The following is a 25,940-nucleotide window of genomic DNA, read 5'->3' on the forward strand; positions in this document are numbered from 1 at the left end:
AGGGGACCCTCTCTCGTTTGTGATCAGTAATTGCTGATTTTTAGGTGGTTTGAATCATCCCCAGATCCCTGGTTCTGCAAATGGGCTTATTTAAAATGTGAAATAAAGAAGGCAGTAGACAGGTTCAGGGCAAAAGAATCTCTGTGTTTATTCAATACAAAAGGTAAGTATAATACAAGAACAAATGCAAATGTAATAAACAGTGAAATTAACACTATCAATTATACAGAAGACAATAATGAAATACACTGTCAAAGTAAACACTTGTAGAAGTGTTACTAATTTATATACAGGATGGTAATTAAATACAGAATAAAATTAAACACTGGTTAAACACTGTTAGAAGTTTGAATCAAAAAGTGTGGTGCTGGAAAAGCACAGCAGGTCAGGCAGCATTTGAGGAAAATGAGAATTGATGTTTTGGGCATGTGCTCTTCATCAGGAATGTTGAGGCTGTGGAAAGGGGGCAGAGAGACAAATAGGAGGGTGGGGGTCGGGGTGGATGGAAGGCAGCTTGGAAGGCGATAGGCAGATACAGGTGAGAGGTGATAGCGATAGAGTGGAGGGGAGGCTGGAGTGGGTAGGTGGGAAGGCTGATTGGAGGTTGGATGTGGGTTGAGGTGGAGGAAGGTGAGATGAGGAGACTGGTGAGGTCGATGTTGATGCCATGTGATGAGAGGGTCCCAAGGCAAAACATAAGTCATTCTTCCTCCAATCATTGGATAGCTTCGATTTGGCAGTGGAGGAGCTCCAGCATGTCTTTGCATGTCTTTGGCAGAGTGAGAGTGGGAGTTGAAGTGGCCGGTCACAGGGCAGTGGGGTTATTTAGTGCGTGTGTCCCAGAGACGTTCTCTGAAACATTCTGTGTGTCCTCCACTGTCCCCCTCACTACATTCCTGATGAAGGGCTGATGCCCAAAACGTCATTTCTCCTGTTTCTCGGACCTGCTGTGCTTTTCCAGTGCCACACTTTCCAACTCTAATCTCCAGCATATGCAGTCTTCACTTTCTACAATTACAAGTGAAACAGTTTTATTCACAGAAACTTTAATCAGGCTTCCTACCCTTGGGGTCCGAATGCACTGTCACCGCCCACCATCCCCTTGTGGGTCCTGTTGCTTAGGTTCTCACCGGCGGTTCTCTTGGCTCAGAACAGGTCTGCGTCTGGAAGCTCTTGTTCAGATCGCGTTTGGTTGGTGTTCCTGCTCTCGGGTGTCCTTTGTTGCGATGATGCTCTTGGTTTGGTTTCTGGATGCAGCTTCTCTGTTCGGCCTCTGTGGTTCTTGGTTCTAAAGCTGCTTGTAGGTCGTGTGTGTTCATAGTCTGAGGTTGTAAAAGTTAGTTTCAGCCAAGAGAATGTGGTCTGGTTGGTGTCCCTTTCAGAGTTGAGGTGTGAACTGGAATTCCAGGCAGAACATTAGTTCCATGCAGCCATTTTAAAAAAAAATCCAGGGTTTGAGATTAGATTAGATTACATTACATTACAATGTGGAAACAGGCCCTTCGGCCCAACAAGCCCACACCGACCCGCCGAAGCGCAACCCACCCATACTCCTACATTTACCCCTTACCTAACACTACGGGCAATTTAGCATGGCCAGTTCACCTGACCTGCACATCTTTGTGACTGTGGGAGGAAACCAGAGCACCCGGAGGAAACCCACGCAGACACAGGGAGAACGTGCAAACTCCACACAGTCAGTCGCCTGAGGCAGGAATTGAACCCGGGTCTCTGGCGCTGTGAGGCAGCAGTGCTAACCACTGTGCCACCGTGCCGCCCACTAGTGATAGTGACTTTTGCTCAATCCTCCACAAAAGAACTCCAATTACTCTGACCATTCAATCAATTGATTCTCAAACAAATATAGAGCTTCATTTGTTACTTTGGCTTGTTTCTCTGGTTTTAACAAAATGAATTTTGTTTTATTAGGTCCGAATAACCTACATCCACATCATGTTCAATTAATCTAGGACACCTAAGTGTATCTTTTAAAGACCATGTATCAGTGCAGAGTTAGGCCATTCGGCCCATCAAGTCTGCTCTGCCATTCGATCATAGTTGATTTGTTTGTCAACCCTATTCTCCTGCCTTCTCTCCATTACTCTTGATCCCTTTACCAATCAAGAATCCATCTATCCCTGTCTTAAATACACTCAATGACTTGGCCTCCACAGCATTCTGCGGCAATGATTAATCCACAGATTAACCACCCTCTGGATGAAAAAACTCCTCCTCATCTCAGTTCCAAAGGATGGTCCCTTCACTCTGAGGCTGTGCCCTCAGTCTCTCTGCCAAGTGGAATCATCTTCTCCATGTCTACTCTAGGCCTCTCAGTATACTGTATGTTTCACTGAGATTCCCCCTCATCCTTCCAAACTCCATTGAGTACAGACCGAATACAGGCCCCAACCACTCCTCACACAAACCTCTTTGTATTCTCTGAGCAATCTCCCTCTGTCCTTCTGTTGATCTTCTTCCAGATACAAAAATACAGTGTCTGAATTCTCTCATATCTCTGAATTTGTTCACCTCATAGGAGGAAGTTCACTTTGGAAATTGTCCAATTTTCTTTGGCTCTCACAGTTTTTCTCATCCCCTCCTCCATTATACTCACTACTTGACACACCTGTACACGACTGAATGGTTCCTCAAAAACTGGGTGAAGAATTAAGGATGCTGGTTCAATCACATGTTGAGGTTTACCTATAACTTGACAAGTTTTTAAAAAATTATTCATTTTGTGTAATGTGAGCATCACTGGTTGTCCAGCATTTGTTGCTTATCCCCAATTGCCCAAGGCCAGCATTTATTGCTCATCCCTAGTTCAACTCTTTTGTCCATGTTTGAACCAATCTGTAATGAAGCCAGGAGCTGAGTGACCCTGGTGGAACCCAAACTGGGCATCACGAAGAAGGTTATTGCTGAGCAGGTGTTGATTGATAGCACTGTTGATGACACATTCCATCACTTTCCTGATGATCGAGAGGAGACTGATGGGGCGGTAACTGGCTGGCTTGGATTTGTCCTGCTTTTTTATGTACAGGACATAGTTGGTCAATTTTCCAAATTGTTGGGCAGATGCCAGTGTTTATAGCTTTCCTGGAATAGCTTGGCTAGGGAAGTGGCAAGTTCTGGAGCACAACTCTTCAGTACTATTACCAGAATGTTGTCAGGGCACATAGCCGTTGCAGTACCCAGTGCCTCCACCCATTTCTTGATAACACGTGGAGTGAATCGAATTGACTGAAGATGGTTATCGTTAATGCTGAGGACCACTGGAGGAGGCCAAGATGGATCATCCACTCAGAACTTCTGGCTGAAGATTTCTGCAAAAGCTTCAGCCTTATCTTTTTCCCAGATGTGTTCGAATCTTCCATCATTGAGGATGGGGATATTTGTGGAGCCCGCTCATCCAGTGAGATGTTTAATCATCCACCAGCACTCATGACTGGACGTGACAGGACTGCAGAGCTTAGACCTGGTCCATTAGTTGTGGGTTGTCTAATACTGTCTGTCACTTGCTGCTTGTGCTGCTTGGCATGCAAGTAGTCCTGTTTGGTGGCTTCACCAGGTAAATACCTCATCTTGATGAATGACTGGTGCTCCTCCTGGTAGGCCTTCCTGAATTCTCCATTGAACCAGTGTTGATCCCCTGGTTTGATGATAATGGTTGAGTCGGGGCTGGCGCACAATTCTGCTGCTGTTGATGCCCACAGTGCCTCATAGAAGCCCAGTCATGAGTTGTGAGACCGGTTGTAAGTCTGTCCCAGTTAGCACAGTGATAGTGCCACACAACACGATGGAGGCTATTCTCAATGTGAAGGTGGGTGTTGGTCTTCACAAGGACTGTGCGGTGGTCACTCTTACTGATACTGTCACGGACAGATGCATCTGCAGCTGGCAGATTGGTAAAGATGAGTTCAAGTATGATACATTTATAAAACTGCACCACATCTTTATATAATTTTGGCTCAATAAAACACCTGATTCTGGATGCCCGTGTTTTCCAAATCCCTATGGTCCTGTCATGGAACTCTGATGTGCTCCTCACAATATCTCCTTATGATAGCTGGATGGTACCACCAGCCAATGTCTAACCGACCATTCTTCATCTGGGGGTCCATGGTGAGGGGGAGGGGGGGGGGGGTGGAGGTGGCATCTCCACTTCCTCATCAGCGCTCCAGGTAATAACACTCTGAAACCCCTCCAGCCTCGACCTCAGTATGAGCTGACTGTGCTCATTTATTTCACTCAGGATCTGCTTTTCGCATCTGCTGTAATTAGGGACATCATACCAAACATGCCACCTGGATTATCTTCACCCTTTCGGAAAGTTTCAGCGATCCTTTCGCTTGCTGTGGTGTCACATCACACCTTATTGATGGATTTTGTTTAACCATTGCCCTGGTTACCTCACACGAAGGAGAGAGGCCAGGAACCTGTCCCTGTCATTGTTCTGTTTCTTGGCCCTTCTTTGGACATTCTGTAATTATCGGGGAAGCTACTGCCTTTAGTCCTGACAAATCATTCCCCAGAAGGAAATCGACTCCCTCAACAGGGAATGTTTTCCCCACTCCGACAATTACTTCTCCTGATAACAAATCACATTCCAGTTGCACTTTATACAATTGAAGTGGAATATATTCCCCACCAATCCCATTGATTAATACCTTAGCTCCCATCGAGCTCTCTGGAGGGAAAATCAATTCTTTCTCCAGTAAAAGTGACTGTGTTGCCCCTGTATCTCTCAGTTTGGTTCTGGGTTTAGCTGAAAAGAAAGGAGTCACCACTCTTTTTAATAAAACTCCTATCTACCTCTCATCTTCCTTTTAACTTCCTTTACTAATGCCAGAATTCACCTCCAGCCTTTTTGTTATAGTTACAGCTACAACCTGCTCTGTGGGATTATCTGTTTGTGTTCCCTTCTCTGACTCATTTTTATTAACTCCCATAAATCCCCTGGGTCTACCTCACAGCTTTCAACATTCCATACACACATGGCCCACCTTATTCCCAGAGAAACATTTCAGTGTCTGAGCATCTCTTCCACCCTCAGCAATTTCTTCGTTAGTCTGAGGAGGAGTTCTCGGGCTTTTCCCTGGTGTACATTCTCTCCCCTGGCTCCCTGCCTTCCTTACATTCTCCCAATTTTTATTTTTCTCCCATTTCTAGGACTGATGGGAAAAAGGTTTCTGGATCAGACTCTCATCCGGTGATTTCTCCACCTCCTGATGCTGCTTGGCTTGTTGTGATCTTCCAGCCTCCTGTTTGTCTGCTTTGGATTCCAGCATCTGCAGGGTTTTGGCTTTAATGAAGTCTATAATCATTAGCCATTCTAGCTGCTTGCCTTACTGTTGTTCCCCTTCAGTCTTCTACATGAATTCTGATTCGAGAACGGAAGGAAGTTTTAAATCCTTCTCAAAGAATAATTTCTCTGACAGCATTGTAAGTATTCTCAGCCTTTATTGTTCTTATCCACCTGTAAACATTATTTTGTTGAACTCTCTCAAACTCAGTAGAAGTTCATGGAGGCTGTTTCTGTAAGTTCTGAAACATCTGTCTGTATGTTTCTGGGATCAATGCATATGTGCTTTTCACCTTTTAACTTCCTCATGATCCTGAGAATTTTCCTCTGGCAGGGATATAGAAACTTCTTGTGCTTCCCAAGTTCATTTTGTATGGGCAAGCTCCATTGTTTTTCCTCGCCTCACTTGTTTAAATATCTTCTCAAAAGACATCAAAAATGCCTCCAAGTCCTTCTCTTCATAGAGTTATAGAGTCATACAGCAAACAAACAGGCCCTTCTGCCCACCATGTTGATGCTGATCAGTAAACACCAAACTGCACTAATCACATTTACCTGCACTTGGTCCATAGCCTTCCATTCCCTGGCATTTTATGTGCTCATCTGGATATGTCTTAAATGTTGTGAGAGGAGCTGCCTCCATCACCTTCTCAAGCAGCACATTCCATATTTCTATGACCCTCTGGGGAAAAGAAACCATCCTCAATTCCCCTTTAAACCACCTTTTCATCACATTAAGCTTATTCCCTCCGGTCATAGACATGTCTGCCATAGGGAAAAGATGATCGCATTGACTTTGTTTATGTCTCTCAGAATTTTATATACCTTAATCAGATTCACCACCCCCTTCCACCACGCCCCCACCCCCATCCCCTATGCTTCCTCTGCGCCACAGGAAACAAACCCAGTTGATCCAGTCTCTCTCCTCATAATTAACAATTTCCATCCCAACCAACATCCTGGTGAATCTCCTCTACACCCTCTCCAGTCCAATCATGTTCTTCCAACAGTGTCATGACCAGAACTGTACACAGTGTTCCAGATATGGCCGAACCAATGCTCTGTCAATTAACAACGAGACTTCCTTACTCCTATATTCTACACCCTGGCTAATGATGGAAAGCATCCCATATGCCTTATTCACCACTCTGTCTAGCTGTGCTGATACCTTCCGGGATTGATGGAGTTGTACACCAAGGTCCCTTTGTTCCTCACTACTCCCAAGGCACATAAGAACATAAGAACTAGGAGCAGGAGTAGGCCGTCTGGCCCTTCGAGCCTGCTCCACTGTGCAATAAAATCGTGGCTGATCTTTTCCTGGACTCAACTCCACTTACCTGCGCTCTCATCTTATCTCTTAATTCCTTTATTTTTCAAAAAAAAATCTGAGCTCTAAAAATGTTTACTGAAGTTGTATCAACTACTCACTGGGCAATGGATTTCATAGATGTACGACCCTCTGGGTGAAGAAGTTCCTTCTCAATTCAATCCTAAATCTGCTCCCCTTAATTTTGAGGCGATGCCCTCTTGTGCAAGTTTCACCGCCAGTGGAAATATTCTCTCTCCTTCTGTCTTATCTATTCTCTTCATAATTTTATATGTTTCTGTATGATCCCCCTCATTCTTCTAAGTTCCAATGAATATATCCCAGTCTACTCAGTCTCTCCTCATAAGCCAACTCCCTCAACCCTTGAATCAACCTTCTCTGCACCCCTTCTAGTGCCAATACATCTTTTCTCAAGTAAGGATGCCAAAACTGCACAACGTACTCCAGGTGTGGCCTCACCAGCACCCTGTACAGCTGCAACATAACCTCTCTGCTTTTTAAACTCAATCCCTTTAGCAATGAAGGACAAAATTGCATTTGCCTTTCGAATTGCTTGTTGTACCTGCAGACCAACCCTCTGTGATTCATGCACAAGGACACCCAAGGCACATACCTTTCATTGGGTATATCCTTCCCTTATTAGACCTCCCAAATTGGATCACCTGACACTTGTCAGCATTAAATTCCATCTGCCATTGATCTGCCCAATTACCAGCTGATCAATATCAGACTGTAGCCCTAGACCCAGTAATCCAAGATGGCAGAAGAGTAGGACTCTTCAGACCAAGTTTATCTGCTCCGTCTGTTTCCTTTCCTGCTTTATCTTCCACTGGTTTTTATTTTCTTTTGTGTTTTTCTTTTGTCGTTCTCTCTTCTTTTCTCTCCCAGCCACGGACTCCCAGCCTCACTCACCAGGCCTCTGACCAGTGCAGACCCAGTGTTGCGACCTCTTGACTTTGGTGTGGCAGAGTCCTGACCTGGCAGAGAGACCTCCCAGCTCAGTTAGGCAGACTCTCGGTCTGATGTGTTGGCCTCTCAGTTAAATGTGGTGGCCTCTCGGCTCAGAATGCTCGACTGTCACTCCAGCGTGATGGACTCTTGGCCTATCATTGCAATCTCTCAATGGCCCAGCATGGTTGTCTCTCGGCCCACAGGGTGGTCTTTTGCTGTATAAGGTGGTCTTTCGGCCCAGCACAGCCTCAGCTTGCCTTCTGGTCTCGAAGTGATGACTCAAAGTATGATTGCACTGTAGCTAAGTGCTTAAGAAAGACTGTAATGATTGAACTTCTAGATTTATTTCTTTATTTTCTTCTTAAAACTAAAAAGGTCAAGAAGTCTGTAAGGTGTAACTTTTAAATTTATTCTTTCTTTATACCTTGCTCTTAAGATTCTGTACTTTGGTCCTTGTACCTAAGATGGCTCCTTCCAAGGTGACATCACATACTTTTCACTGTACTCCAATACTTTAGTGCTTGAGTCTATGTAACAATAAAATAAAATAAAACCATTATCAACAACACCACCAATTTACGTGGCATCTGCAAACTTTCTAATTATACAATCGCAGTCAATTCATTAAGGTACATTACAAACAGAAAGGGCGCAGCCCAATACCTGTCATACACCACTGGTCAAAGGCTTCCAATTACTAAGACAACCCTTCACCATCAACTTGTCAACTTGCCTTTGATCCCATGGGCTCTGACCATCTGGACTAGCCTTCCATGTGGGGCCTTTGTCAAACAAATCAATACTGGCATCCCTACCTCTCCAAGTATTGCTTAATCCTGTACTTCAGGATTTCTTTCTAATAATTTCCCTCACACTGACATCAGACTAACTGGTCTGGAATTGCCTGGCCTATCCCTGCTGCCTTTCTTGAACAAAGGAACCACATTGACAATCCTCCAATCTGGCACCTCACCTGTGGCCAGCGAAGTATTAATCAAGGGAAATGCAATCAAACTTTCAAGACAATGAAATGAAAACTACAGTTAAGTTAAACCTAAAGGTGTGATAGAGAAATGAACCCCTTCTCCCTGTTATTTAAGTACAATAAAGCAATAATGTTAGAATAGAAAGGATTTTATTTTGCCGTGTTTTGAAATCTTTTGAAATTGTGTTTTCTGTCCGTATTTTTTATTTTATCTTCATTTCTTTTGTGCACTGAGGTCTTATTATTCAATATAAATCATCAGCATTGCGTACTTATGCTCTACAGATTCTGCAGACCAACTGCATTTCTTCAGCAGTTTTTGGGTTTGTTTCAGTCTGAGATATGTGTTGTCCAATAATACCAGCAGTTGGGATGGGAATAGTTGGCTAACATCATGATTGTTACTCTAATTAGAAATTGGCACTTCATATTTGATGAATCCAACAAACCCTTACACTGTTTTCACATCTGTCAGTCACCACATCACTGCTACCGCTCTTACCTTTCCAGAATCCAGGCAAATCCTTTTGCTCTCAGTATGTGACTTATGAACTTAACTTCGGCATCTTTAATTGCAAACTTTCTTGTTCAGCTTAATGAATCTTTCTTTCTTGTTCAGCTCCTGACAAGCTACACCCAGCAGGCCACTGGATGATGATTGTGGTCAGCAATGCTTTGTATCTAGAATAGCCCACTTTCTCCCCATATCCTTCTCACTCACACTCTCAACTGATTACCCAGGCATCGCAGCAGCTTGCCGTGTTTGAGGAGAAATTGACTCGAAAATGAATCAACTGTTGGTATTTCATGTGGCCATTCAATTGAAAAACAAGTATATTTACACTGAAGTTAATAAATTATAAATGCATAATAATTGGACAGAATGATAAATTAAACTTTGCAGCATTTGAGGAATATAACTTTTGCCGGCTTGTCAAGAGTGCCGGTTCATAATGTACAGGTTACAACAAAATTTGCTGCACATCTTTTATAATGGACTCCAGTATTTCTCCCACTACTGATGTCAAGCTAACCGGTCTACAAAAACCACTGTGTTCTCTCTGTCTCCCTTCTTAAATAGTGGGGTTATGTTAGGAACTGGTCCTGAGTCTAGAATTCTGAAAGATGACGACGAGTGCATCTATACTTTCTAATGCCACTTTCCCAAGTATTCTGGGGTGAGGGGCTCAGGCTGCCAAAGATATTTTCTGGTTCCTCTTTGTCCTCCTATTTTTTAAGCACCTCCCCACACTTTCTCTCCTCCTGAAGGGCCTCCCCTCTTTTTGATGCTCTGCACTTGGCATATGCTTATTCCTTTTTCTTTCTCAAACTATCCATATCCTTTGACATCCAGGATCCCAGGAGCTGCTGTCTTTGCCTTTCTTTCTGAGCTGGCCCTGAACTACATTAAAAAGATCCCCACTTTCCAAATGTAGACTGACCTCCAAGTAACTGCTCCCAGTCTGTATTTGCCAGATCCTGTCTAATTACATTGAAATTGGCCTTGCCTCACTTTAGACACTTAACTTCTGCACTACCCTGATTCCTTTCCATAATAACTAGGAAATGTACGGAGTTATGTTCACTATCTCCAAAATGCTCACCCATTGACTCTTCAACAATTTGACATTACTCGGATGGAGCCCAGCACTGCCCATGTCTATGGGACTATCTACATACTGGCATCAAAAGCTCTCCTGGATGGACTTTAAAAATTCCATTCACATGAAGTCAAACATAAAGTTCATGTTAAAGAAGTTGAAATTCCTTGCTAATATAACCCTATTCCTCTCACGCCTCTCAGTGATTTGACGACATATCTGCTCCTCTCTCTCCATCTGACTATTGGGGAGCCTGTAGAATAATCCCAGCAAAGTGATTGTCCTTTTGACTAGCTCTACCCAGACGGCGTCATTTGAAGACCCTTCCAAGAAATACTCCTTCAGTAGCAACACTGCAGTCATGGTTTCTTTTATCAATAATGCAACACAACCACCTCTCTTGCACCCTGTCTATCCCACCTGAGACTTGTCTACCCTGGAATGTTGAGCTGCCAGTCCTATCTTTGTTCAATCATGTCTCAGCAATTGCAACAATATGATATTCCAAAAAGACAATGCAACAACAAATGAAATAGCATAAGAGGTATGGTTAGTAAGTTTGCAGATGGCACCAAAATTGTAGGTGTAGTGGACAGCAAAGAAGGTTAGGAGAAAGTGAGGACTGCAGATGCTGGAGATCAGAGCTTAAAAATGTGTTGCTGGAAAAGCGCAGTAAGTCAGGCAGCATCAAAGGAGCAGGAGAATCGACGTTTCGGGTATAAGCCCTTCTTCAGGGATTTATTTTAAGCAAAGAAGGTTACCTCAGATTACAACAGGATCTTGATCAGATGGGCCAATGGGCTGAGAAGTGGCAGATGGAGTTTAATTCAGATAAATGCGAGGTGCTACATTTTGGGAAAGCAAACGTTAGCAGGACTTATACACTAAATGGTAAGGTCCTAAAGAGTGTTGCTGAACAAAGAGACCTTGGAGTGCAGGTTCATAGCTCCTTGAAAGTGGAGTCACAGGTAGATAGGATAGTGAAGAAGGTGTTTGCTATGCTTTCCTTTATTGGTCAGAGTATCGAGTACAGGAGTTGGGAGGTCATGTTGCGGTTGTAAATGACATTGGTTAGGCCACTGTTGAAATATTCTGGTCTCCTTCCTATCAGAAAGATGAAAGTGTTCAAAAAAGATTTACTAGGATGTTGCCAGGGTTGGAGGATTTGAGCTAAAGGGAGAGGCTGAAAAGGCTGGGGCTGTTTTCCCTGGAGCGGCGGAGGCTGAGGGTGACCTTATAGAGGTTTACAAAATTATGAGGGGCATTAGATAGGATAAATAGATAAAGTCTTTTCCCTGGGGTCGGGGAGTCCAGAACTAGATGGCATAGGTTTAGGATGAGAGGGGAAAGATATAAAAGAGACGTAAGGGGCAACTTTTTCATGCAAAGGGTGGTACGTATATGGAATGAGCTGCCAGAGGAAGTGATGGAGGCTGGTACAATAGCAACATTTAAAAGGCATTTGGATAGACATATGAATAGGAAGGGTTTGGAGGGATGTGGGCTGTGTGCTGGCAGGTGGGACTAGATTGGGTTGGGATATCTGGTCGGCATGGACAGGTTGGACCAAAAGGTTTGTTTCCATGCTGTACATCTCTGTGTCTCGATGACTCTATATTCCCAAGTGCTGTTCAATGCTCTCAGTTCAACCACATTACTGATCAAGCTCCTTACATTAAAATCGATACAGTTCAGCTTTCTGATCCTCCTGTGTTCTGGATCCTGTTCTAGTGGTCACTCAGTGGTTTTCTGTGTAGCCCTTACTCTCCCATGAAGGGAAACATTGAGCATTAACTTTAGGGAATTTTAGACCAATTAGTCGGACATCAGCAGTGGAGAAAAATCCAAATACATTGTAAAATATTTTATAGCTTAGCACTGAGAAAACAGTGACAGAATTGGACAGAGTCAGCATGGATTGTCAAAAGAAAAATCATGCTTAACAAATCGACTGGACTTGTTTGAGGATGTAGTGAGTGGATTTGATAAGGGGGAGCCAGCGGATGTGGTTTATTTGGACTTCGTAAGGGGAATAGATAGGTGGTTCTGTGGTCAAAAAAGAGACTCCCGAATAGCTCTGAAGGGGGAGGGTGAACAGCTAGCTATGATGGTGTATGTAGGCCGCAACGATATACTAATAAACTGGATGAGGTCCAACATGCAGAATTTAGGGAGTTAGGAAAAACATTAAAAATAAGGACCTCAGAGGTAGTAATCTCAGGATTGCAACCAGTGCCGCGTACTAGTCAGAATAGACATGGAAGAATAGGCAGGATGAACGAGTGGCTTGAGAGATGGCGCAGTAGGGGGGGTTCAGATTTTTGGGACATTGGGACTGGTTCTGGGGGAGGTGGGACTATTACAAATCAGACAGCCTGCACCTGGGCAGGACTGGAACCAATGTCCCCTGGGCTACTTTTGCTCACGTTCTTGGGGAGGGTTGAAAATAGTGTAGCAGAGGGATGGGAACCAAATGAGGAGGTTAGTGGGCAATAAGGAGGGAGTAACTAAAGCCTGTAAAGAACTAGGTAATGAAACCAGCGTGACTAAGGATAAGAATAGGCAGACGATGAACGCAAAGGGACAGATGGTCTGAGATGCATTTGTTTTAATGCAAAAAGTGTAGTAGGTAAGGCAGAGGAATTCAGGGCTTGAATTTGTACCTGGTAGTATGATGTTATTGCTATTACTGAGACTTGGTTGAGGGAAAGGCAAGATTGGCAACTAAATATCCCAGGATACAGATGTATCAGATGGGTTCGAGAGGGAGGTAAAAGGGGTAGAGGAGTGGCAATACTGGTCAGAGAGGATATCACAGCTGTGCTGAAGGAAGTCACTATGGAGGACTTGAGAAGAAGGGCAATTTGGGCAGACCTCAGACTCAGGAAGGGTACAGTAACAATGCTAGAGCTGTACTACAGTCCTCCCAACAGCAAGCGCGAGATAGTGGTCAAATATGTAAACAGATTATGGAAGATGTAGGAGCAACAGGGTGGTGGAGATTTTAATTTTCTCAACATTGACGGGGATTCACTTAAAGTTACAGGTTTAGACAGAGCAGAATTTGTAAGGAGCACCCAGGAGGATTTTATATAGTACGTAAATAGTTCAACTCAGGAAGGGGCCATACTGGACCTGGTGTTGGAGAATGAGCCTAGCCAGGTGGTTGAAATCTCAGTCGGGGATTACTTTGGGAACAGTGATCACAATTTCGTAAGCTTTTAGAATGCTAATGGACAAAGACGAGAGTGGTCCAAAAGGAAGAGTTCTAAACTGGGGGAAGGCCAACTATAGCAAAATTCGGCAAAAGCTGGAGAATGTGGATTGGGAGCAGCTGTTTGAGATTAAATCCAAATTTGATATGTGGGAGGCTATTAAAGAGAGGTTGATTAGAATGCAGGACAGACATGTCCCTGTGAAAATGAGGGATTGAAATGGCAAGATTAGAGTACCCTGGATGGCAGGTGAAATTGTGAGACTAGCTAAGAGGAAAAAGGATGCATACATAAGGTCTAGGTGGCTGACAACAGGCAAAGCTTTGGAAGAATATTGGGAAACTAGGACTGATCTGAAATGAGGAATTAAAAGGACTAAAAGGTGTCACAAAACATCATTAGCAAAATGGGTTAAAGAAAATCCCAAAGCCTTTTATTGATATATAAGGAGCAAGGGGGTGACTAGAGAAAGGGTTGGCCCACTCAAGGACAGAGGAAAGTTATGTATGGAGTCAGGGAAAATGGGAGAGATTCTTAATGAGTGGTTTGTTTTGGTACTCACCAAGGAGAGGGAAAAAATGAACGTTGAAGTTGGGGATAGATGTTTGATTACTCTTGGTCAAGTTGGTTCAAGGAGGGAGAAAGTGTTGAGTATTCTAAAAGGCATTAATGTGGACAAGTCCCCAGGTCAGGATGGAATCTATCCCCAGGAACTGTGGGAAGCAAGAGAAGAGATAGCTGGGGCCTGAAGAGATATCTTAGTAGCAATCTTGAACATGGGTGAGGTCACAGAGGACTGGAGAATAACTAATGTTGTCCCCTTGTATAAGAAGAGTAGAAAGGATAATCCAGGTAATTATCAAGCGGTGAGCCTGACGTCAGTGGAAGGGAAGCTGCTGAAGCAGATACTGATTTGGAAGAAAATGGATGTATCAGTGATAGGCAGCATGATTTTGTGCAGGGAATGTCATGTCTTACCTACTTTATAGAATTCTTTGAAGAAGTGACATAGTTGATAGATTAGGGAAGAGCTGTAGATGTCATACACATGGACTTCAGTGAGGTGTTTGATAACATTCCCATGTAGCCTGATGGAGAAATTAAAGTCGCATGGGGTCCAGGGTGTACTAGCTAGATGGATAGAGAACAGGGTGGGCAACAGGAGACAGAGAGTAGTAGTGGAAGGGAGTTTCTCAAAATGGAGAACAGGAATCCGTGCTGAGACCACTCTTGTATATGATTGATATATATCTGGAAGAAGGTATAGGTGTTCTGATTAACAAGTTTGCAGATGACACTAAGATTGGTGTAGTAGCAGGGGACTATCAGAGAATGCAGCAGAATATAGATAGATTGGAAAGCTGGACAGAGAAACGGACAGATGGAATTCAATCTGGGCAAATGTGATCTGATGAATTTTGGAAGATCCAATTCTGGATAAACGATGTGATGAATGGAAAGCCCGGGGGAAAATTGATGCACAGAGAGATTTGGATGTTCGGGTCCATTGTACACTGAAGGTGGTAATGCAGGTTGATAGAGTGGTCAAGAAGGCAGATGGCATGCTTTCCTTCATCGGTTGGGGTACAAGAGTAGGCAGGTCATGTTAGAATTGTATCGGAATTTGGCTTAGCCACATTTGGAATACTGCAAACAGTTCTGGTCGCCACATTACCAGAAGGATGTGGATAATTTGGACAGGGTGCAGAGGAGGTTAACCAGGATTGTCTCATATGGAGGGTGTGAGCTATGAAGAGAGGTTGAGTAGATTAGCATTATTTTCAATAGAAAGTTGAAGATTAAGGGAGGATCTTCGAGAGGTCTACAAAATCATGAGAGCTATAAACAGGGTGGATCGCAAGAAGATTGTTCCCAGAGTGAGGGGCTCAATTACGAGGGACCATGGGTTCAAGGTGAGAAGAGAAATGTTTAAGGGAGATATGCATGGAAAGTTCTTTACGCAGAGAGGGGTTGGTACCTGGAACACGTTGCCAGCGGAAGTGGTAGAGGCGGGCATGATAGCATCATTAAAGATGTATCGAGATAGATGCATGAATGGGCAGGGAGCAGAGGGATACAGATCCTTGGAAAATTGATGATAGGTCTAGATAGAAGCTATGGATCAGTGCAGGCTTGGAGGGCCGAAGGGCCTGTTCCTGTTTTGTAATTTTCTTTGTCCCTTGTTCTTTGACCTGAGAAAGCTCAAAGGAACAGAGTGATCTTGGGGTACTTGTCCACTGATCCCTGAATGTGCCAAGACAGGTTAACAGATCAGTTATGAGGCACAGGGGACACTTGCCTTGGTCATTTCAGGTATTGGCTATAAAAGCAGGAGGATATGCTGCAGTTAAGCAGAACATTTGTTAGGCCACAGCTGGAGTACTGTGTGCAGTTCAGGTCACCACACCATAGGAAGGATGTGATTGCACTGGATTGGGTACAGAGGAGAATCACCAGGATGTTGTGTGGGATGGAACCTTTCAGTGATGAAGAGAAATTGGATCAGCTCGGGTTGTTTTCTTCAGAGCTGAGAAGGTGGAGGGGGGGACCTGATACAGGTGTATAAGGTAATGAGGGGAATGGACAGGGAGGAGAGAAAGCAGCTGTTCTCCTTCATGGGAGGGTCAATAACAAGTTGGTTTACATTCAATCTGAAAGATAGGAAGTTTCAAGATGTTTTGAGGAAAATGTTTTTTACCCAGAGAGTGTGGTGGGGGTCTGGAACGCACAGCGTGGGAAGGTAGTTGACATGGGAAACCTCACAAACTTTAAAAAGTACTTGGGTGAGCAGTTGAAATGTCATAACATTCTACCTATGGGCCTCATGTTGGAAAGTGGAATTGGTGTAGGTTTAGTGTCGTTTGGCTGGTACACAGTTAATAGGCTGAAGGGCCTGTTCTGTACTGTGTGATTTTATGACGGTATTGTGTGCAGTTTTGGTATCCTTATCTGATGAAGGATATTCTGGCTGTGGAGGGAAGACAGCGAAGGTTTACCAGACTGATTTCTGGGATGACAGCACTTATGTCTGATGAGAAACTGGATCAGTTAGGACTATGTTCACTGGAGTTTAGAAGATTGAGAGGAATCACATTGGAACCTTTAAAATCCTAACAGGAAAAGACCGGAAAAACACAGGAAGTATGTTCCTGATCATTGGAGAATCCAGAACCAGGAATTACAGTTTAAAGAAAAGGGAATTTCAGGTTATATCAGACGGAGATGAGGAGACATTTCTTTAGCCAGAGAGTGGGAAGCTCGTGGAATATTCTATCACAGAATGCGGTTGAGACCAAAACATTAAACGTTTTCAAGAAGGAGATAGGTCTAAAGGGACTTAGGACTAAAGGGATTAAGGTTCTGGGGAAAAAGTGGGAACAGGGACTAAGTTGAATGATCAGCCATGATCATATTGAATGGCAGAGCCCACTCGAAGGGCTGAATGGCCTCCTCCTGCTCCTAGTTCCTTTGTTTCTGTGTTTGAGTGACTGTCCATAAACATGGAAAACATATGGCATTATAGAGTCAAAGAGTCATCGAGTCCTGCAGCACAGAGACAGGCGTTTTGGTCCACACTGGTCCGTGCTAACCAAAATGTCCATCCATGCTAACCCCATTTCCCTGCACTTGGCCCATATCCTTCAGAGCTTTTCCTATCCATGTATTTGTCCAAATGCCATTTTAAAAGTTGTTAATATACCTGCCTTAATCACTTCCACTGACAGCTCATTCCATATGCATGCCACCCTCTGTATAAACAAGTTGCCCCTCAGGTTCCATTTTATTCTTTCCCCTCTAACCTAAAACTGATGCTCTCTCATCCTCAATTCCCCAACCCTGGGAAAGAGACTGAGTGCATTCACCCTATCCATGTCTCTCAAGGTCTTATACACTTCTAAAAAAAACCCCTCAGTCTCCTACACTCTCAGAAAAAAGTCCTAGCTTGTCCAACCTCTCACAAAAACTCAGATTGTCGAGTCCTGGCAACATGCTTGTACATTTCCTCTGAACTCGTTCCAGTTAAATAATGTCCATCCTATAACAAGGTGACCAAATACTCCAAGTGCGACCTCACCAACGTTCTGTACAATTGTAACATAACTTCTCAACTTCTATACTCAATGCCCTGACTGATGAAGGCCAGTGTGTCAAAAGCCTTCCTCACTGCCCTTTCGAACTGTGACTCAACTTCCAGAGAACCGTGTACCTGAACTCCAAGATCTCTCTGTTTCACTATTTCAGCTTTTTATGATATTTCGCAATGACTTCGATGAAGAAACAGAGAGCCATACGTCCAGGATTGCTGATCACACTAACTGAGGCAGCTTGGAGGAGGTTACAGAGATAGGGACGGTGAAGGGCAGAGAGGGATTTGCGAACAAGGATGAGAACTTGAAAATCAAGATGTTGCTGGACCAGGAGCCAATGTAGACACAGGGTGCGGGGGTTGGGGGAACAGGACTTGATGCAAGTTTGGATACAGACATCAGAATTTGGGATGAACTGAAGTTTATGGAGGGTGATTGCTGTGATGTGTGCCAAAACAACATTGGAATGGTCATGTTTGGAGTCCCACCGGCATGACTGAGATTTTCAGCGGCTGGTCTGTTTAATATGGAGGATATCGAGCTCAGATCATTCTCAGAGATGTGGCCACATTTGTAAAGTGTCTGGTTGTGCAGCAGACTCCCAGGGAGAGAGATGGAGTTTGTACCAGGAGATGAAAAGGATGGCTTTGATCTTCCCAATATGTTTCACAGTGAGTCCAGGCTCCTCAGTCCTGACTGTTCTTAGCTGCTGTGATTGTCACTGATTGAACATTTATTATTAGAGATTCTGACCACAGCAGAAAGCCCCAGTGTAAAAAATAACTACAACGACTGTCAGACCGCAAAGTTGAAACTTCACCAAAAGAGGAAGTGAAAGAAGGAGCTCAGAGCAGCTGGACGTTTGTTACTGAGACGGGAGAAAACTGTGAACTGTCTGCACTCCCTGGAATCTGACAGCACAGGAGGCTAGTTCTGGGATTTAATTTTTGCAGAAACAGCACAGTGATGGAAAATGTGTCAGTCAATCTCTCACAAACACACAGGCTTGCACTTGGAGATCAGAAACAGAATCAAACAGCAGCTCTGTCTCCAAGCTGTGAAACCTAAACAAAATTGTTCCCTCATTCAGTTTATAACTGGCAGGATAGACCAAGCAGGGGAGGCAACACAGTGGTGTGTACAGTCAGAAGGGAGTTGCCCTGTGAGTCCTCACCATTAACTATGGAACCCATGAAGTCTCATGACAGCAGGTCAAACATGGGGAAGGAAACCTACTGCTGATTACCACATAGCACCGCCCTCCCCTCCAACCTCAACTGAGCAGTCAGTCCTCTTCCATGTTTAACAACACTTGGAGGGAGCACTGAGGGTGGGAAGGATGCAGATATACCCTGAGTAAGGGACTTCAAAGTCCACTATCAAGAGCTGCTCAGAAGCATCACTACTGAGCAAGCTGGTCAGGTTCCACCTGATTCAGCTGCTAGACTGGACCTGGGGCAGGTGGTGAGGGAACCAACAAGAGGGAAAAACATACTCACTATCACCCTCACCAATCTGCCTGCTGCTGGTGTATCTGTCCATGACAGTATCAGTAAGAGTAACCACAGCACAGTCCGTGTGGAGACAAAATCCTATCTTCACATTTAAGTTACCTTACATTTTGTTGGTCAAGAGATATGGGGTGTCAGGAAGAACTTTGTTTTTAGCAGCAATTGGTAATGACGTGGAAATTAGTGCCCATTCAGGTGAGGCAGGTGAAGACACTCAGTTATTGCAATGGCAGATTGGATGGGCTCTTGATGGAAATAAACCTGCAAGGCCCTGGGGGTCGAGCAGGGGAGGGGATGGGACTGACTGGATTGCTCCATGAAATGACAGCATTTACCTGACAGGCTGAATGTTCTCCCCCTGTGCTGGAAATAGGTCTCACTCAATGAGGGGTTCACAATTAGAGAGTTTGGATGCAGTAAATACAGGACAAATTGTTTCTCCAGGCAGGAGGGTCAGTAAACAGAGGGCATAATTTTCAGAAAGAGTCTAAAGAACAAGAGAGAAGATAGGAACATTTTTATCCAGCGAGTTCATGATGACTGTCTGCAAGGTGAGTGGAAGTGGATTCAACAGCAACTTTCAAAAGGGCATTTGGAGAAATAGCTGAAAAGGAAACAATTGCAGGGTAAGACAGGAAGGGCTGGGTAAATGGGACTCATTGGACTCATTTGACTAAGAGTCACTATAGGCCCAATGACCTTTGTCTGTGCTGTATAAGAACTTACACCCACTTAGTCTTACCTTTACACAAAGACTGGGAGAAACAGACAACCCAGTTTACAGAAGAATGCTTTCTCAAACACTCTTGAACCAACTCAGGGAACAGGCCAGACTAGATTTACTAGAATAAGTCAGCAAATCAATGACAAGGGAACAGTAAACCAAAAGCAATGAGACTGAACAATATATTCAATAGCACAACAATTGAGAGGAGGAGGGATGAAGGGCAGGAGGTCAGAGAGCACGCTGTAGGGGCCTGAAGGCTCTGCTGTCAATGGTGGGATGGAGGAAGCATCAATGGGCAGGAGACCAGAGACAGAAGGTGGAAGGGGGAGGGAGGGAATGTGAGTCTGCAGCAGGACACAGAGTGAGGGAGGAGGGAGGCCATGGAGGCAATTGGCTGGCAGTGAGTTCGGGGGCCATTCTTGAACGACTTCAGATGTCAGACAAGGAAGGGACCACTCCATATCAGACAAGTTGGGGTTTATGGAATGTGCCTTCAGAAAGCTGGGAGAGGACATTGGAATCAATAGTTAGGAGGTGGGACAAACAGGAATTGGGGTTTCTGTGGCCAGGGGACTGAAGTCGTGCAGAGACAGACAGTGTTGTAGAGGTTGAAATAAGAGACCTTCATGATGGAGAGGATGTGGGGTTTGCAGCTCAAGTACTGGACAGTCCAGTGGGAAGGAGGCCCATGTTTACTGGTCTCTCCTGAAGCATCCAGTGAGGAGGAGGTCTATGTTTATTGGTGTCTATTGGAGGTTCCCGTGGGAAGGAGGTCTATGTTTACTGGTCTTGTGGGAAGGTGGCCCATGTATACATCATCATAGAGTCATAGAGGTTTACAGCATGGCATAAGGCCCTTCAGCTCAACTCATCCATACTGACCAAGTTTCCAAAACTGAACTAGTCCCATTTGCCTGTGTTTGGCCCAATCCTCTCTAAATCCTTCCTATCCATGTTGCTGTAAAAACCTCCTTGAAATGTAGTAACTGTACTCCCCTCTACCACTTCCTCTGGCAGCTTATTACACATACACACCAACCTTTGTGTGAAAAGGTTGCCTCTCAGGTCCCTTCTAATTCTTTCCCCCCTCAACTTAAACCTATTCCTTCTAGTACTGGACTCTCCTACGCTGGGGGAAAACACTTTGTCTATTCACCTTATCTATGACCCTCATGATTCTATAAACCTCTATAAGGTCACCCCTCAATCTCCTGCATTCCCTGGAAAAACATCTTTGCATATCCATCCTCGCCTTATAATTCAAGCCCTCCAATCTTGATAACATCCCTGTTAATCTTTCTTTTATCCAAACCAGTGTAATAACTTCCTTCCTATAGCAGGGTGAGCAGAAATGTACACAGTGACCAAATGTGGCCTTCCCAATGCCTTGTGCAGCTGTAACATGATGCCCCAGCTCCTGTACTCCCTGCTTTGACCAGTGAAGGTGAGCGTGCCAAATACCTTCTTCATCACCCTGTCTACCTGTGACACCATTTTCAAGGAACTATGTACCTGTACCCCTTGGTCTCTCTGTTCAACAACACTCCCCATGGCTCTACCATTAATCGTGTGATTCCTGCCCTGGTTTGTCTTACCAAAATGTAACTCCTTGCATTTATCAAAATTTCCATCTGGATTTGTTGACCCACTGGCCCAGTTGATCAAGATGACATTGCACTCTTGGATAACCTTCTTCCCTGTCCACGATGCCAACAATTTTAATGTCAGCCACAAACTTACTGACCGTTCTTGCTATTTTCTCTCCAAATTGTTCATATAAATGATGAACAACAGTAGATCCAGGATCGATTCTTGTGGCAGACGGCTAGTCACTGGCCTCCCGTCTGAAGAACAACCGTCTCTCACCAGCCTCTGCCTCCTATCATCAGGCCAATTTTATATCTAATTGGTTCGCTCTCCTTGGATCCTATGTGACATAATCTTACTGAGCAGTCTACCATGAGGAACCTTGTCTAAGGCCTTGCTAAAGTCCAAGTAGACAGATTGTACTGCTCTACCTTTATCTATCTTCGTGATTACTTCTTCAAAAACTCAATCATCTACTTGTCTGAATCAGAAAGTCCAATGAATAGGAGGCCCATGTTTACTGGTCTTTCTTGGAGGTTCCAGCAGGAAGGAGCCCATGTTTACTGGTCTCTTCTGGGAACTTCTGTGGGAAGGAGGCCCATGTCTCTCTATCGAGCAGCCCTGTGAACTGAATTCCATGTTTAGTGGACTCTGTTGGAGAGTCCAGTGCGTCATGAACACCTGGTGGGTGTGGGGTCAGTTCCTTTCTGTTGTAACTGTGTGATGATCCAGCCCTCATCCCAGTCAAACAGCCTGATTCAGAGACTGATCATGGAAGGGGAAGGAAAGGGAAAAGGATTGGAGCATGTTGTGGATGGACAGGCTGGGTCAGTGGGTCAGAGCCTGTCCTGTCCCTTCAGCTCACACTGATGGCCTAAGGATCTCCTCTCTCTGCGGAGCCTTCATGGAATGAGGTTTGTGTCCAAACCAGTCCCCAGTGAGAATAGGCCAACAGAACAGAACTGCCTTTCATTTGACAATAATCTGTCCCTCTTCCTGAACAAGGTCAAACCCTGGTCAATGTGAGAAATGGGGAGTTAATCCAGGAAAAAACATGCTTCTGGGTCAAGGGTTAACATCCATTAGTGGGGCAGAGCAGAGGGAGATTTATCCTGAATTCAACTGTCACCACCTGGGACATTGTGAGAAAGAGAGAGAAGCGAGACAAAGAGAGAGGTCGAGGCAAATTGTGTGTGTGATCGAGCGATAGAGGGAGGGGCATCTGAGACAGTGTGAGATATGTGCAGGGACTGAGAGAGGTAGAGGGAGGTAGAAGTGGTGTGGTTGAGGGATAGGGAGAGAGAGAAACAAGATGTGACTGATAGGGATGGATATAGAGAAAGAGATAGGATGGGTGTGATACCAAGAGTGAAGGGAATCAAGAGAGAGTGGGTAGGTTTGAGTGTGTGTGTGAGAGAGAGAGAGAGAGAGAGAGAGACATGAGTATGGTAAGAGACAGAATGACAGAGATGGAGGAGAGAGACTGTAGATTGGGATGCAGAGAGGGAGGAAGAGACAGAGAGAGGAATAGAGAGGGGTAATTAACATTTGGAGGCTTTCAATTGAAGCGAGCAATGTAGCGAGTGACAGTGAGAGAGAAAGATGCAGAAATAGAGATTATGAGACAGAGTAAGGAAGTGTAAGTTGGAGAGAGTGGCTTTGAGACAGAGTGAGAGAGAAAGAGAGAGACAGAGGGACAGGTCCTGTTCACCACATTCTGGGAAGGATGTAATTGTACTTGAGAGGGTGCAGAGGTTTACCAGGATGCTGCCTGGGACGGAGGGTCAGCTGTGAGGAAAGATTGGAAAGGTTGGGGTGTTTTCCTTGCAGCAGTCAAGGTTCAGAGGGGACCTGATAGAGGGGGATAAGATTATTCAGAGCAGTGATAGGGTGAGTAGGAAGGCACTTTTTACATGAGTCAAGGACTCAATAACCTGGGACAGAGATTGAAGGAAAAACAGACATGGACACATAGAAACTGCTGCAGGAGTAGACGATTCGGCCCTTTGAGACTGCTCTGTCATTCAGTATGATCATGGCTGATCCTCTCTCTTGAAGTCACCTTCCTACTTTCTCCCCATTCTCTTCATGCTGTTCAAATGCAAAACAAATATCTCTCTCTCTTTCTCTTGAATATATTCAGTTCCTTGTCCTCCATAGCCTTCAGTGGAAGATAATTCTACAGATCGACCATCCTCTGAGTGATGAAATGTTTCCTCATCTCAGTCTGAAATGGTCTACCCCGTATCCCTCTGAGACTGTCCACCCGGTTCCAGACTCCCCAACCAGGGGAAACCTCCTCCCTGCCCAGCCCTGTTAGAATATTATACATTTCAATCAGATCCTCTCTTATCCTTCTGAGTCCAAGCCCAATCGAGTTGGAGAGTGAGAGGAGAGTTGAGGAGGAATGTTTTCACCCAGAGGGTGGTGGGAGTCTGGAACTCACTGCCTGAAAGGCTGGTTGAGTCACAAACTCTCGTGACATTGGAGCAGTATTTAGATATTCCCTTGTGTTGCTGCAGCCTCCAGGGTAATGGGCCAAGAGCTGGAGGATGGGATTAGTGTCATCAGATCTTTGTTTAACAGTACAGTCACAATGGGCCAAATGGCCTCATTCAGTGCTGTTCACATCAATGACTCTCTGAGATAGAGAGAGAGAGAGAGAGAGAAGACGAAGTGTGAGGCGCTATGTGGTTCTCTCTGCCTGATGCCATTTACATACTGAGGAACACCCAGTCAGACTCTCACAGGCTGCAGCTTTATAAAGCAGAGCCCAGTGAAGGGAGAGTTTATCAGGAACCAGGCACAGGGACAGGAGCACACACCATGATTTCACACATCCAGCTGATCTGGCCCCTGGCATTCTGTGTCGCAGGTACAAATCTCTCTCCTTCCACCTTGAATCTTTAGCTGCTCTCCATTTCACTCCAATTCCACTGACTTGTGATTGAAGGGAAAATGCTGAAACCAGAGGAAAGCTCAGTGTCTCCGACAATCTCTCATTTGACAGGCTCTTTCTGTGAAAGTTCACTGTGCTCCTCTCTGACCCCTCAGGTATCAGTGGGGACATCATCATGACCCAGTCTATCCCGGGTGTTGTCAGTGGGACTGGGCCAGACAGCAACCATCACCTGTACGACCAGTCAAAGCAGTACCAACTACCTTGCTTGGTACCAGCAGCGAGAAGGTCAGAAACCCTCTCTCCTGATCTACAGTGCACAACTCGATTCACAGGAGTCTCCGAGCAATTCACCGGCAGTGGATCAGGACCAGTTTCACCTTGAGAATCGGCAACGTTCAGAATGAGGATGGCGCTGACTATTACTGTCAGCAACGTTACAGCTGGCCTTCACGGTGATACAGAGCCGTACAAAAACCTCAATGTGCACAGCACCACCACCTGTACTGACACATTCCACATTTTTGTGACATACACACAGTCCCACCTCCTGCACTGACACATCCACAGTTATATGTAAATGAAATTGAACAAATTACCCCATACCAGGATTGTCACTGTACACGCCACACTCCAGTCCTTGTGGTGTCCACTGCTCACTGAAGGCCTCACGTTTCCCTCTTACACTCCATGGCCACACATGAAGAGCAGCTGCAAGATTTAACATCGAAAAATAAAGTTCACAAACTGCACAAGCCCAGCTGGACACAACCCAAAGAGACAGAGGGAGGGCAGGGAGAGGGTGAGACTGAGTAAGAGACAGAGAGACAGGGAGAGGTTGAGAGTGAGGGAGGGAAGCAGAGAGCAGAAGTTTTTGTCCAGCCTCTGCACTGGGAGCTCTTACTATGGCGTACGTTCTGTAAAGGAACCAAGCTCAGACTGAGTAAGCAAACCTCAATCATCCATTATTAACCCGTTCAATCTCTAACCACAATTTATAAAACACAAATACTGAATTGTTGAAGTGTTGCAGTGAAGGAAATATTTTATTGAGGAACACCGCGTCCCATACGGTGTACACCTGTATTTCTGTAGTCCTATAACCCCGTTAAAAAGCAAGATATAAGTCAGTCAGTTTTACTCACCATGTGGAGGAGCTCTGTCCATTTGCAGCCTGTGGTCCCATTCCTGCAGCATGGAATGAAATCAGTGAGTAGCATCCTGCCAGTCTCAGTGTGACGGACATGGGCAGAGTTTGATGTGAGCTCTGGCTCCCTGTCCCAGTTTCTGATCTCACTGACCTCAGCAGCAGCAGCAGCAGCAGCAGCAGCAGCACAGTGAGACACCGAGCTCCCACCTCCCCCAGCTTTAACTCTGCTCAATCACACAATCACAGAATTGTTACAGTGCACAAGGAGGCCATTCTGTCTATCCTGTCTGTACTGGCTCTCCGAATGAGCAATTCACTGAGTGTCATTCTCCTGCCTTCTCCCTGTCACTGTGCACATTGTTCCTTTTCAAATAACAGTCTCATTCCCTTTGGAATGTTTCAATTGAAGCTGCCTCCACCACACTCTCAGGCAGTGCATTCCAGATCTTAACCACTTGCTGGCCAAAAATGTTGTTCCCCATCTCACTTTTGTTACTTTTCCCTATTACTTTCAATCTGTGGTCTTTCAGTCTCAATCCTTTCTCAATTGGGAATATTTTCTCCCTATTTACTGTATCTAGGCCCCTCCTGATT

At 44.8% G+C, this 25,940-nt stretch overlaps 1 long non-coding RNA gene and 1 gene segment (V, D, J or C); one reads left to right on the plus strand and one right to left on the minus strand.

Annotated features, from left to right (window-relative positions):
• LOC148149232 (Ig kappa chain V region Mem5-like) overlaps nt 1-25,940 on the plus strand; it is a 405,056-nt gene that overhangs the window by 369,697 nt on the left and 9,419 nt on the right.
• LOC148149235 (uncharacterized) lies at nt 139-25,468 on the minus strand. Its single transcript, XR_015758236.1, has 4 exons — nt 25,342-25,468; nt 24,803-24,907; nt 8,008-8,110; nt 139-1,396 (listed from the first exon to the last, which is right to left on the minus strand). It is a non-coding gene; the product is annotated as an uncharacterized LOC148149235 (long non-coding RNA).

The sequence above is a fragment of the Chiloscyllium plagiosum genome, unplaced genomic scaffold (assembly GCF_037043375.1).
Source record: "Chiloscyllium plagiosum isolate Xiang-an unplaced genomic scaffold, Cpla_swu_hap1 HiC_scaffold_9, whole genome shotgun sequence".
Taxonomy (NCBI): Eukaryota; Metazoa; Chordata; class Chondrichthyes; order Orectolobiformes; family Hemiscylliidae; genus Chiloscyllium; species Chiloscyllium plagiosum.